Source organism: Polyodon spathula, unplaced genomic scaffold (assembly GCF_017654505.1).
Source record: "Polyodon spathula isolate WHYD16114869_AA unplaced genomic scaffold, ASM1765450v1 scaffolds_2701, whole genome shotgun sequence".
Classification (NCBI taxonomy): Eukaryota; Metazoa; Chordata; class Actinopteri; order Acipenseriformes; family Polyodontidae; genus Polyodon; species Polyodon spathula.
Genome location: NW_024474169.1, coordinates 5,242 through 20,356, shown reverse-complemented (window position 1 = coordinate 20,356; position 15,115 = coordinate 5,242). Strand labels below are relative to the sequence as shown.

Here is a 15,115-nt window from a genome sequence, read left to right as displayed (position 1 = left end):
TTTCCTCATGTTTGAATTTGAATAATGTTTTGTGCTCGTTTATTTCACACTCGGTTTTTCTAATGTAAGGACTAATAAAATCATTATTCAAATTCAAACATGAGGGAAGAGTCTCTCCAGGCTAGTGTCCAAGTGCTTCCGCCCACAGTGCTGCAGCAGTGATTGACATGCTGCTCCTCCAATCAGTGACGTGACACCCTTTACCAATCTCCCCTCCCTTTCCGGTTCAGAGTTCATGTCTTTTTGTTTTCTCCATTTGCTATTTTGTTTTGCAGTTTGTATCCAATGTGTTTTCTGCATTTGCTCATTTTGTTTTTCAATTTGTTGTTGTGTTTTCTCCAATTTGCAGCTTGTATCCAATTTGTTGTTGCGCAGCCTCTCAGCTTGTATCCAATCACAGCAGCGCAGCCTCTCAGCTTGTATCCAATCACAGCAGCCGCAGCCTCTCAGTTTGTATCCAATCACAGCAGCCGCAGCCTCTCAGCTTGTATCCAATCACAGCAGCGCAGCCTCTCAGCTTGTATCCAATCACAGCAGCGCAGCCTCTCAGCTTGTATCCAATCACAGCAGCGCAGCCTCTCAGCTTGTATCCAATCACAGCAGCGCAGCCTCTCAGCTTGTATCCAATCACAGCAGTTGCCTCTCAGCTTGTATCCAATCACAGCAGCCGCAGCCTCTCAGCTTGTATCCAATCACAGCAGCGCAGCCTCTCAGCTTGTATCCAATCACAGCAGCCGCAGCCTCTCAGCTTGTATCCAATCACAGCAGCCGCAGCCTCTCAGCTTGTATCCAATCACAGCAGCGCAGCCTCTCAGCTTGTATCCAATCACAGCAGCCGCAGCCTCTCAGCTTGTATCCAATCACAGCAGCCGCAGCCTCTCAGCTTGTATCCAATCACAGCAGCGCAGCCTCTCAGCTTGTATCCAATCACAGCAGCGCAGCCTCTCAGCTTGTATCCAATCACAGCAGCGCAGCCTCTCAGCTTGTATCCAATCACAGCAGCCGCAGCCTCTCAGCTTGTATCCAATCACAGCAGCGCAGCCTCTCAGCTTGTATCCAATCACAGCAGCGCAGCCTCTCAGCTTGTATCCAATCACAGCAGCGCAGCCTCTCAGCTTGTATCCAATCACAGCAGCGCAGCCTCTCAGCTTGTATCCAATCACAGCAGCGCAGCCTCTCAGCTTGTATCCAATCACAGCAGCGCAGCCTCTCAGCTTGTATCCAATCACAGCAGCGCTATATGCTCTCTCTAGGGTATCTGTTTTAATTGAAACTCGATTGTAAATTGCTTTTGTGTTTTTTTGTCCCCCTGTGTCCTGGGCCCAGGTTCATTGCACCCCTGTAACTGAACCTCAGAAACACCAATGCCGTGGACACGCACACGCGTGGAGAGGCGTGGCTGTAAACGTGAAGGAGGGACGCGTCCGCTCTGCAGGAGCTGCGACTCGCAGAAAATAAACAACCATATTAAACTATTAGTGGCTGCAAGTAATAATAATAATAATAATAATAATAATAATATTCATTTTTATTATAATTATCCAAGTATTAAGCACTGATATTCATTTGAACTGTACGTATAAACACATTTGCATTTACAGTACAATTTTACACCAAAAAAAAACCCCCTTTCAGCTCAAGCGAAACTGCAATAAATTGCATGGTGTCCGGGTCTAGGAGCCGCGTTGCTAAGCTGAGTTCGGAAGCGGTTCTACTAGGAGAAGGTTCGAGAACAGTTTGTAATTTGGTTCTGGTTCTGGTCTGTTCGGCTCAAGCGTTTGCTAACTGAGGCGAACACTGTGAAGAGGGAGTTTGCGCAAAACAAGAATGAAGACAGGCTGGGAGAGCATTGCTATGACAAGGTTTGCCAATTTATGTGAGAGAAAAAGAAGCAGAAAGAGTCTCTTCAGGAATGTTTAATATTATAACGCGGCTTATTTCTATAATATTGGTATTTTACGATAATATTCATCAAATATGTATGTATAATTTGTGCCAAAATTTTAAAAAAGAAAGAATAAAAAACGAAATAAAATTCGAAATATAGAAAAACGAAATAAATAAATAGAGAAATTAAAATTTATTTATTTCGTGATTATTTCGTTTTTTGGGGGGGGTCTGGGCATACTCCCCCAGGACTGCATCTCTTGAAGATTTTCCATAGATCCATCTAACATTAGTGGTTAGCTCGCTACAGTTGAGAGATTGAGGATAACACAATGACATTGTGATCAACACTATGTCGCCTTTTCTACACATGACCTGCTCATAATTGTTTTGCAGTGGCCTCTGAATGAAAGCAATTGAGTATGAAAAAATATGTGCATGATGTTACGTCATCTGTCTCATTTATAGCCTGGCACAGATAGCAAAACTACATTAAACACAACGTTAATTAGATATCATCGCCACATAACTTATGTCGAATTTAAAAGACACCGTTAACGTTACCGTTAGCTAGCTCGCAACGTCTGTTACACTGTAACTTACAGGCAGCCTCACATAAAAACGCACTGGTTAACAAAGCTTTGATTATGACCAAAGTCTATAGTAGTGAATACTCTCTCTCTCTCTCTCTGTTGTTCTAACTTACCACAAATTCACATCGTCGCCTACCTGCATGAATCCGTCCTGTCAGAGCCTTTTCCTGTCCCTTTCCTGTTAGCTAGCAGTCTCAAGCCACAGCAGCAGCTAACGGGAACCACAATGTCAGCTACAAGCAGACCTAACAGTCGCTAGCGGCGCAGCGGCCTCTGCAGCAGCAGCCTCCCCCGGGTCCTAGCGCCCGCCCGGGACACAGATTAAGATGCGATGGAGAGGTTGACGAAAAAAAAAAGAAATCACAGAGAAAATATATCGACTGATATATTGATTTATTTAGGGAGGGGGTAACTAATATTTTAGGGGTGCTAAAGCCCCACTAAAATAAGCCTAGCGACGTCCCTGATTGTACATGTTATAGATTTTGAGCTGAAACACAATGTTAGACTCTTCAGCCCTGATATTAAACAATAAAAAAAACAACAACCTGCCAAATGAGTTGTTTAATTGCTAATCTTCACATTGTAATATTTGCTGAATGATTTAGAAACAGTTTCATAGAGTCACTGATTCAGCAGTCTCTGCTCAGCCTGCTTGTCTAAAACTGGCCTCAGTCCCAAACCCCACCTCTGAGAGCTTTACTCAGTTCTAGGAAATCAGCACAGTGGTCTCATTTCTTGTGAAATCGTCAGTCTGTCTGTCCCACTGCAGCAGAAATGGCAGAAGCAAATATTCTTGTAGCACATGACCAGTTTAGCTGTTCAGTGTGTCTGGAGCTATTGAAGGACCCAGTCGCTATTCCATGTGGACACAGTTACTGTATGGGGTGTATTAAGAACTGCTGGGATCAGACTGATCATACAGGTGTCTACAGCTGCCCCCAGTGCAGAGAGACCTTTACCCCAAGGCCTGTTCTGCGCAGAAACACCATGCTGGCTGAAGTCGTGGAGGAATTAAAGAAGACAGGACTCAATCCTCCTCCTGCTCAAAGTTATGCTGGACCTGGAGATGTGCCGTGTGATTTCTGCACTGGGAGAAAGTTCAAAGCTGTGAAATCCTGTTTGACGTGCCTGGCCTCTTACTGTGAAACACACGTCAAGCCACACTATGAGGGGGCTGCTTTCAAGAGGCACAAGCTGATCAATGCAACTGGAAATCTGGAGCAGAAGCTTTGTGCTGAACACCAAAAGGTTTTGGAGGTCTTCTGTAGAACCGATCAGACGTGTATTTGCTTGTTGTGTACACAAGATGAACACAAGAGCCATGATACAGTCTCAGCTGAGAAAGAAAGGACTGGGAAACAGGTAAGGGTTTGAACCATTTCCTTGTAGCTATCCTAGAAGATAAGAATTCCCAGGGATATTTAACATGTCTGTTTACTAGGTTATACAGTTTCACATTAGATCAGATTTGAATTGTATATTAAGAGCTATTTAAAGAGCTGTAGTTTTTTATTTTTTTTTATGGATTCAAATGTATTTCAAGCTGAGTTGGGTAGTTGGAGGCAGATTGGAATTTAATGTAAAAATATTATAATTTATATTGCTAGTATTTTGTATATTTGGTTATTTTATAGAATCATATGTCTGTTTCATTGTTTAAGATATTATAGTTTAATTGGTCACCAACTTCAAAAAGTTTTCACTCGGCTTTCTCAGAGTCTCGGTGAGAGAAACAAGGTTGAATCGAACAAAGTCAAAACTTGAAAACTCTTATACGAATGCTCAACACAGACTGTGTTTCGAAGCTCGTTCACAGTGTTCTGACTACACAGAGCCAGTAAGCATAATAAACACTTTGTCAATAACCTACAGTTAGTGCGAGCCAATCACAGAAAGCTAACTCAATATTCATGGATAGCAACAACTTGGAAGATTAAGACGAGACCAATCATATGCAACAATAACAACTTGTCTATTTTGCAAACATCCTAATTTCAATATACCTATTCTGATTAAGTCGAAAGACACTTCTGTGAAGTGTCACGAACGCAAGGATTTATTTCCTAAATAAGGAAAAACTTCTGTTTCGAGCTGGTGGCTCGTAGGTAGTCAGTATCTTTCCATCCCTTATATGGGCCGCTTGCCCTGCAGCAAGAAAGAGGAAGTATGTTCAAAAACAACTACCAGTACATAATACATTATTATTATATTATACCTAAATCTTATAACCTGTAATAGCATTTAAACCTGAGCATGGAAACCCTGAACAATCAGAGCAGTAGCAACATTGTAATTTTCCCACCACATTTTCATATGCAGAAACTGTGGAAACATGAAGTTCCCAGCAAAGCCAAGCAATTATTTTAAAACTCTTTGAGGTCCGGACCAATTTTGGCTTGTTTTCCCTGTTTTCAAATTTGTGCGCACAGCTCCATAACTGTAGGGGTGACATGCAAGTGTCTCCCATCAAATGAAAGGGAACAAACTGGGCTTGCATGGAAAACAACACTCAATCTCACACTCACCCTCTTTGGTGTAGGAAACAAAAAACACACAAAAACACTTTAGAAACAATCTTCATTTCTTGTTTATTAAAACAGTCCTTCTGCTATTCCTAATCTACATTAATGATTTAGATTCTGGTATAGTAAGCAAACTTGTTAAATTTGCAGACGACACAAAAGTAGGAGGAGTGGCAAACACTGTTGCAGCAGCAAAGGTCATTCAAAATGATCTAGACAAGATTCAGAACTGGGCAGACACATGGCAAATGACATTTAATAGAGAAAAGTGTAAGGTACTGCACGCAGGAAATAAAAATGTACATTATAAATATCATATGGGAGATACTGAAATTGGAGAAGGAATCTATGAAAAAGACCTAGGAGTTTTTGTTGACTCAGAAATGTCTTCATCTAGACAATGTGGGGAAGCTATAAAAAAGGCTAACAAGATGCTCGGATACATTGTGAAAAGTGTTGAATTTAAATCAAGGGAAGTAATGTTAAAACTGTACAATGCACTAGTAAGACCTCATCTTGAATATTGTGTTCAGTTCTGGTCACCTTGCTATAAAAAAGATATTGCTGCTCTAGAAAGAGTGCAAAGAAGAGCGACCAGAATTATTCTGGGTTTAAAAGGCATGTCATATGCAGCCAGGCTAAAAGAATTGAATCTGTTCAGTCTTGAACAAAGAAGACTACGTGGCGACCTAATTCAAGCATTCAAAATTCTAAAAGGTATTGACAGTGTCGACCCAAGGGACTTTTTCAGCCTGAAAAAAGAAACAAGGACCAGGGGTCACAAATGGAGTTTAGACAAAGGGGCATTCAGAACAGAAAATAGGGGGCACTTTTTTTACACAGAGAATTGTGAGGGTCTGGAATCAACTCCCCAGTAATGTTATTGAAGCTGACACCCTGGGATCCTTCAAGAAGTTGCTTGATAAGATTTTGGGATCAATAAGCTGCTAACAACCAAACCAGCAAGATGGGCCGAATGGCCTCCTCTCGTTTGTAAACTTTCTTATGTTCTTATGTTCTTATGTTCTAACACTGCTGAATGAAACCTGAACATGAAATGAACATTGGGTACATTCTGAATAGATTGAGCTGAAAACAAAGAATGAACATATTTACAAAAGCAGCACAAACAGGGAAATAAGCACAGTGTGTAAGTGCTGCCTGTGTGCAGCGGAGTGCCAGGGGGGCTTGCACGAGCACATTTAGGCTGAGCTGCTTGTTCGTCAGGCTCTGCGTCTGTGTTCCACTTCTCATGTGAGAGAGCTGCTGTGGGGGTGGGAGGGGAGGGTGTTCTTCTTTTGGGTGCAGATATGCTGGAGCTTCTGCACTGTCATTATAAAATGAGGCTTTGTGAACAAACGCTGACATCACCACTCCCCAGACGCCTGTAACTCGACACCAAGATCAGCTGACAAGCTGCAGCAGAGAAGTGTGTCTTTCAGTAAACAAGCACAGACTCACCGTTACACACACACACACCCTTATTCACACATTAGAGAAATAGCTCAATTCTACTGCACTCGAAATATGCATTGACAAGCTGCAGCAGATTTGAGCAGTCCATCTTTTCACTAAGCAACTGTGGATCAAGTGTCCTTTTGTATTGCTGGCCGCTGTGCACTAGATGGTGTTGTATCTTACTACTATACACACATGCTGTCTGATCTAGCCTGTGCTACAGACGTCTATGGCATGGAACTAGAACTGAAGAGCAAAACATATTCGAAAACCATTCAGAATTATTGCAACATTGTAAAGAGGTAAGGGGACAAGAAAATAGAAAATATATTTGAACTAAAATGATTCTGTCAGTTTCAGTAGCATTCTTAGACAGGCCTGTGTTGGGTGTGACAGGATATCACTCAATGCCTCATCAGAAATGTCACTGTGTCACTGTGTTTCTACACAGAAGCAGCTGGGAGAGACACAGACAGAAATACAGCAGAGAATCCAGGAGAGACTGAAAGAAGTGAAGGAGCTCAAACAGGCTGTGGAGTCACTGAAAGTGGGTATTGACAAGAGGGGTTATTATTTATTATTATTATTATTATTATTATTATTATTATTATTATTATTATTATTATTAGATGGACTGGAACACATTTGAAGAAGTTTGCTGTCTATGCCTGATGTGTTTTTGATATCAATTCTAACCATGTCTCCTCTACTGTGTTCTTTCACTCAGAGATCTGCATGCATAGAAATAAAGGAAAGTGAGAAGATCTTTACTGAGCTGATCCGATCCATTGAGAAGATCCACACTGAGGTTATTGAGCTGATTGGAGCTAACGAGAAGGCTGCAGTGAATCAGGCTGAAGGACGCATGAAGAAACTGGAGCAGGAGATTGCTGAGCTAAGGAGGAGAAACGCTGAGCTGAAACAGCTTTCAGAGACAGAGGATCACATCCATTTTCTACAGGTAACATCACTGCTTGTTAGAAAATCTCAAGTACATAACTGGGACGCTTTCAGACAGACCTCTCCAATTGAATGAATCCTTGCTTTTCACCAGGAATGTTTTGGAGCCCATTCTGTTTCACTGAAAACTCCTTTCCTCCACTTTCCTGTTGTAGAATTTCCAGTCTCTCTGTGCCCCTCCTGAAGCTGGAGACTTACCCAGCGTTACTGTCAATACAGACATCTCTTTTGGGGCCGTGAGGAAAGCTGTATCTGAACTTAAAGACCATATTGAGGACTTCTGCAAGGGGGAATTAGTCAAAATAACCACAACAGGTTGGTGTGAAATAGATTCCTTTGGTAGAGATTTCTCAAATAGACCATGGCTTGAGGAGGGACAGGACTTGCAAGACATTAATAAAGACCTCTTGCAGATTGTTGGTTATATGAGTATTGTAGCAGAGAGAAAGGAGGAGGGAGCAGGCAGCAGGGAGGAGACACCATGGAGGAGGGAGCAGGGAGGAGGAGGAGGATGTGTGTAGGAGGGAGAAGGGAGGTGGGAGCAGGTAGGAGGGAGAAGGGAGCAGGGATGACAGCAGGGACTGATGAAGCAGGGAGGAGGAAGAGAAGAGGGAGAGAGGGAGGAGGAGGGACTGATGAAGCAGGAGCAGGTGTGATGTGAGGATGGAGCAGACAATGACTGATGAGGCAGGGAGGAGGTGTGATGTGAGGATGGAGCAGACAATGACTGATGAAGCAGGGAGGATTTGTGATGTGAGGATGGAGCAGACAATGACTTTTGGATGTTTGATGCACAAGAGTGTCCTAATATGGACACAGTACTGTTGGGCAAAGAGATATGATGGAAAGGAAGGAATTCAAGACTCCAGTGCAGTGCAGGCGTGTTCACATTAACTTTGGCTGCTGCACCGATATGGATGGAATGCATCTTCATTGTAATCGTGAACATCTTGAAGTACGGATTTTTACACAATTAAATGTCGTGAATAAGCCTTGTTTCTTTTCAGATTGCTGTTTGGAGTCTTGTGTGTGTTGTGTATTAATCCACATGTTTCAATTCTATTTCTCTCAGTGAATGAAGTTGCAGTTTGCAGTCTGCAGGCTCCAGAGCCAAGGAACAGAGCTGAGTTTTTGAAATGTAAGTCTGTTTTCACTGAAGCATTTGATTGAAAGATGTGTCACTCCATTGTGAGAAGAGCTAACACTACAGAACAGGGAGGGGTGGAGCTTGAGGCCAGCAATTATTATTATTTATTTGTAATTGTGAAGCCATTAATCTACACTCCTCTCCAGCAAGTATTGGTTCAGATGAATACATGCAGAATGACTGGGGGAGGGGCACTGGTTGCATGTTCTTCCACTCAGACCTTTCTCTCCCTAAATAGCTTTGTATCCTTGAATAGATAATCATCCCATCTTTTAACTCACCCAAAATACAAATAATCCTTTTACTCCCTTCTGTCCCTTTGTACCTCAACGCCTCTTCTGTTTTCAAGCTGTAGCCTTCTCTTAGAAACAGCCTTTATAAAAAGACCCTGCTGTAGTATGTATTGATCAGTCTGTCTTTGTGTTGGTTTTGTACCATTCAAACCTAGTGGAGATTTTTGCAGTGATTTGACTTTTCTACCCGTCTCTCTTCTACCCGTCCTCTTCTCTTCAATCAGATTCCTGTCAGCTCACACTGGACCCCAACACAGCGCATAGAAACCTCTGTCTGTCTGAAGGGAACAGAAAGGTGACATGGAGGAGAGAGACCCAGCGATGTGCTGATACCCCAGAGAGATTTGATTGCTGGTTCCAAGTGCTTTGCAGAGAGGGTTTGTCTGGGACTCGCTGTTACTGGGAGATTGAGTGCAGTGGGGGACGGGCTTCTATAGGAGTAACATATAAAGGAATCAGCAGGAAAGGAGGGGATTGTTCCTGTGCTCTTGGATACAATGACAAGTCCTGGAGTTTGTTCTGCTCTGGTTCCAGTTACACTGCCTGGCACAATAACAATAAAACTGCAATAACTGCCCCCCGCTCCCCCAGAATAGGAGTGTATCTGGACTTTAATGCCGGCACTCTGTCCTTTTATGGCGTCTCTGACACAATGACCCTCCTGCACAGATTCCAAACCACATTCACTGAGCCGCTCTATCCTGGGTTTTGGCTTTGGTTATTATGATTCCCCTGTAACAATCTACCAGCTGAACTAGACTGTCTTGTGTTGTAAGAAACCCTTTGTATTGAACTCCCTGTCTGTCCTCTCCACTCCTTGGCTGAAGGGAATGTTCAATCTGACACAACTTTGGATGAAAGTTAGGGGGTAAAACGGCGCCCCCTGCAGCGTGAAACGAGGTGAATTATTTGTTTTTACACTTGGGGCCGAGGCAGACTCATTTTTACTGTTTAATCTGTCAGGGGAGTGTTTTTGTAATTGCAAACACTCACAACTGGACAGCTGTTTCAGCATCAAATGTTCAAAATGTCCTGAGTATTTATTGATTACAAACACATACACAGCACCAAGTGGCAGACTTAGTTGGCATCTCTGCACAGTGCTAGAATTCCCACAGCAAGTACTGAGAAGTATCTCTTAAGCTGATTGTAGCTCACTAAATAATCCCACAATGTGTTCCTATATTGCACTCCATTGGCTACATAGGTCTCAAATGTGCAGGTTTGAAAAACATGACGGGCAAGATTCTCAGAAAACCATGATCTTGTTTCGAGTTGGATTTTGTCTATCAAATTAATATTTATAGATATTTATAGTATCTAGCTGAACTATTTGGGATTTAGGTGCATCTGGCAAATCTGTAAACCCTGGGGCTTCATACATACCTTTATACAGGCAAGCAATAGGTACAAGATGCCTTTTCCTCGTGTTATTATTAGAATTTTGTTTGTAAATGATCCCATTCTGAAATGGTTGGATAATTACCCTAACGAGCATTTAATTAGATGCATCGGGTCTACTCGTCAGGCAGTTCAAAGTTTCAATATTATAACTGTTTGCTTATTTGAACAATAATGTGAGTGAAATATCATCACAAGAAAGAAGACATTTCCATGGATATCGTAAATCCCAATCAAACTGCATTACATGTGGAATCTGCCCACAGTGGAAAAGCAGAAACGTGTTTTAAGCCTGGCCTTTGTCGCCCTCTTCAGGACAAACTGTGCAGCTGCGCAGAGCCTGATTGAAAGCAATTCTTTTCACTTGGTGTGGTTCCATTGGAAATGTAGGGCCCTATTCACACAACCTTGAGGACTGTTCTAAGCGCTGTTTTATTAAAGACTCTTTATTGTAGCTTAAATCAAGTTAAATCAAGTTGTTTAGAGAGGGTGAGAAGTTTATTTGTTAATTTTATTGGTTATTATTATTCAAAGCACTGTTTAATGTCAGCAGTCTTTATAATCACGTTTTAAATTAAAACCAAAACATGAATGTAAATAAGCACCATTTTAATACCCTTTATTTTATGTTTCTGTGCTTAAATTAATGCAAACCTTTTTTCCCTGTACTTTTCCTTTAAATGTTTTGTAAAGTTTTAATTTTCAATAAATGTTTTGTTCTGCACCTACTTCTGAAATGAACATAAACTAAGTGGACTGTCAACAGCAGCTGCTCTCTGGAAAGAGCACAAAAAAGCTTTGGAGAAAATGTTAAACACACATAAAATATATTCTACTATAACAATGAGCACACAGTGTTGCTTTAACTAAACAATACCAGCAGAGCAGCCTGTTTCATACAGGTCTTTGTAACTAAACAATACCAGCAGAGCAGCCTGTTTCATACAGGTCTTTGTAACTAAACAATACCAGCAGAGCAGCCTGTTTCATACAGGTCTTTGTAACTAAACAATACCAGCAGAGCAGCCTGTTTCATACAGGTCTTTGTAACTAAACAATACCAGCAGAGCAGCCTGTTTCATACAGGTCTTTGTAACTCAACAATACCAGCAGAGCAGCCTGTTTCATACAGGTCTTTGTAACTAAACAATACCAGCAGAGCAGCCTGTTTCATGCAGGTCTTTGTCCAGTGACTGCTGGGTCTGATGCAAGAAGAATAAAACAGAGCGATTCAGTCTATTGTATCTTTCAAAGGTTTGCCTGCCAGTTGAAGGAGCCAATGATAGCAGGATAATACTATTGTGAAGCTGCTCAAAGAACACTACAGGCACAGTCCTGAATCCTCCCAGAAGCTGAGGGGGTGAAGTATAGAAGAACTGAAATGTCCGCTCTGGATAGACAAACACCAAAAAGATAACAAAGTTACAAACTGAATGAAAGGAGACAGTACAGTATTGTGGGAGAAAATAAAAGCAGGTTTTTCCCATCTTCAGCGTGCCCAGCTGGCATGAGCCTGTGAGGCTCTGTTGTCTTCAGAGCGCGAGCTCGGGTTCAAATGATTTCAGTCGCTTCTCGACTCTGGGATCAAGCTATCAGACACTTCCAGATGGTTAGTCAAGCTAACAGTCCCTAAAAGAGTCTAAAACATCCCATTTAAAACACACGAGAGCCCCATGCAGCCAGTCTACCGAGGCTAAGTGCTTGAGAAAGAGAGAGGGAGAGAGGTCTAAAGGAAAGGGGTGCATATCTCACTGCTCATGAACACACTGCTCCCAGGTAGGAAACCCACTGATCCTCAGCTACTGCTCCTAGTGATCTCACACAGCTCCAATCCTCCAAGTCCACAGCTCGAGTTGCAATCTGCTTTCTCAGCTTCTCACACGGCACAGCACACAGCTCCCAACTTACAGCTCCCAGCTCCAGCACAGTTCATCTCCAGCACCCCCAGCTCAACACTCCCCACCCCACACTGTATACTCTCAATCCATCACGTCTCATCAGCTAGACCAGCTGCACACCTCCAGCTCTGGCATAGTTTCGTTTTAACCCCATTGAAGGCGAGAGCACAGTGAAAAGTCTGTTTAAAATGTGTTGTTTTAGAATCAGCTTGTTTCCCATTTTCGCTGATCAGCACGGGGATCAGTAAGGTGTGGAATGGATTGGGAGTCCCTGGAGGAGTGCACAATCCCTGGCTCTGTTCTGAGAGTCCGATCTGCTCGCTTTATTAACCTGTTTTTATCACAGTTTGGAGCTGCACTGCTGGAGGAGTGCTTGGAGAGGCTGAAGCAGTTGTTTCCAGATCAGTCGTTCCCTGACACTGAGACACTTTCTCTAAGCTGCTGGTCTCCCCCGCAGTGGAGCGATACTGTGATGAACCAGGACCTGTGCTGAGGTTTGGGAACTGATCTAGTCTGTCTCTAAATAGCGTGGATGAAAAGACCTTCAGCGAGGGAGGCTGGGTGTGGATGACACTGTGCAAGCCAGCGCTCCCTAAAAGATCAGGGTCCTTCAATGGAGGGTTCTGTACACCATGTAGAGTACAAATCCAAGGAGGGTATGAGGAGGTTGTATAATGCACTGGTGAGAGCGCACTTGCACTACTGTGTCCAAGTCTGATCACCACAGTGAGGGACACTGTGGCCCTGGAGAGAGTCCAGCAAAGAGCAAACTATTTCCTTACAGCGTCTCCACTCAGCGGAAAGGGACCCAGTGAATCAGTACAAGTTCAAGGTAAATCTAGGTTTGAAGGTGTTATTTCTAAATGATAAACAGCATTTTCTAATAGCGATAGTGCCTCTCAATGATGGATCTACCGTGTGATAACTGACCTTGACTTTCTTTAGCGCACTCGCCTTTGACTCGGGACGAATAACTCCCCTCACGATCAAATATCACTCGATAGAGCCATCATCGACAGGCACTGACGCAGAGAGATAGAGCGCATAATGGGGTCATTGAGGAGCATTTCAATATTGTTTTTGCCAAGGACTGTGCTTTTTGTTCTACACAATGACACTAGCGTTGCATGTTTCCAAAGGGGCTTCGTTTACTGTGGTAAAGCCCTTTGTGCGAGGGGAAGGGCCAGGACTTCACCACTGTTTGTGTGTTTGTGTGGGTGCGTCAACAAGGCCCAGTCACCAAGCTGCTTTTAAACAAACAAAACAGAGAAATCAGAATAAACTGTTTAAACAAAACCTGTGTGTGAACTAAATTAACAAAACTCTATACTATCAGTCCAGACGGCCGAGTCATTTACTAGTACACAGCCCTGCTTTCCCTGACTAGCGTTTGTAAAGGGAGTTTTTACCTTCCAGCTCTTTCTCACTCTCTTTCCGCTGTAACAAACCCACCTAAGCCAGTGTGAATGCCACGCTGGGGTCCGAGTAGCGCTGCATCACCTTTGTTATCCGGTAGGGTCCGGAATAGAGTTAGGTGCGCTTGTGCAGCTTTAACAATCAGCAGATTGTCCTCTGGCTGAAATGAACAGCAGTCTGGGAGCTGAAGTAATGATCCAAAGCTTTGATTAAATTACAATAAATAGTTAAAAACCCAGTAAATAAGCAAAATACCACAGGCTGCAATCCATCAAGAAATGCTATCCCAATTCCAGCCAGTGGGGGAGCACTCGAGCTCAGCCAGATTTCCCTATAGTAGGAGTTTCACTGGAGTGATTAAAGGGACTAGTGCATAAGAGAGAATAAATGTGACAACAAAACTCAAAGAAACACCCAAACAAAACCCAATGAAATCAATACAGACAAATATCAAACGAAGCAAATCAACAATCAAATACTAAAGCATGAAGCCACCCACTGAAACACGGAGTGTAGGGTTATACTGTAGTACAGGTTATCCCTCCCTCCAGAGGAGAGGTGATCCGCCCGCAGTATAGTGTCCCCCAGGTAGAAAGCATGCAGCAATATAGGACAGGACACAGGATGTACCCCCCAGTCCATTACCAGTTATTACCAGCAGCTACTGTTAATCAAATGAAAGGGTGCGATTGACAGCATCCATTAACAAAGAGATGAGAAGCGAGCTAACGGTTCTTTATCAATATGAATCAATATGGTATTTTGTTAGATTGCTTTCTTTCAAAAACAATGAAATGTATCTCAATAGAAGAGATTATTGTGAGTGAATGACAAAGAACAAAATCAGAAGCGTATGAGAAGCACCGCAAACCGGGCGGGCAGTGAAACGGATGAATCGTGCGGTGCAGTTTTTTGAAGGCGTTTCGCGTTGTTTTTGATGCCCAGTCCGGCAGTTGTGTCGAGTCCCGTCTCATCCCGCTCCCGTTTCACAGACCCGGATCAGCACTAGCGGTGCCCGCCTGCCTTCGTGTTCTGTGAAACCCGCTGCTAATATTGGGCTCGGCGTAAAAAGGCATCACGAATTTCCAGAAAACATACCGATTTAAACACAACGAGCTGATGAAAAGCAGAACTTGTGTCCTTCGAGCCGGATTTGAACCCGCGACCTAAGGATGCCCGGGCTTCACCACTACAGCCCTCCGCTCTACCAGCTGAGCTATCGAAGGCAGGTCTGAGACACACCGCGGCCAGACTGTCTGAATCAAGCACTTCATGACAATGAATTAAAATGCATCCATTCAAACCGTAAACCAACTGCTACATGCGAGAAGCGTCTTAAATGTCATGTTTCAATTGCTGAATGCATTCTAATATATTTATAGCGGAGTGCAGCTCACGGGTAAAGCAGTCAGCTGTTTATAGCTCCTGGATAATAAGCACTTTGAGAAGTGAGCGGCATTTTAAACTAGCGGGTCAGGCTGCCCAGCTCACGGCCAGAGCGGAGGGCCGATGCCTTGCGGTGCTGGTGGTCACCAGA

General features: G+C 43.1%; 1 non-coding gene and 1 pseudogene across 1 annotated transcript; one reads left to right on the top strand and one right to left on the bottom strand.

The window, feature by feature from the left end:
• Positions 1-3,207: 3,207 nt before the first annotated feature.
• On the top strand, positions 3,208-10,716 carry LOC121310859 (annotated as a pseudogene).
• Positions 10,717-14,716: 4,000 nt separating this feature from the next.
• trnay-gua lies at positions 14,717-14,804 on the bottom strand. Its single transcript is given in 2 exon segments — positions 14,717-14,752; positions 14,768-14,804. It is a non-coding gene; the product is annotated as a tRNA-Tyr (tRNA).
• Between the last annotated feature and the right edge of the window lie 311 nt (positions 14,805-15,115).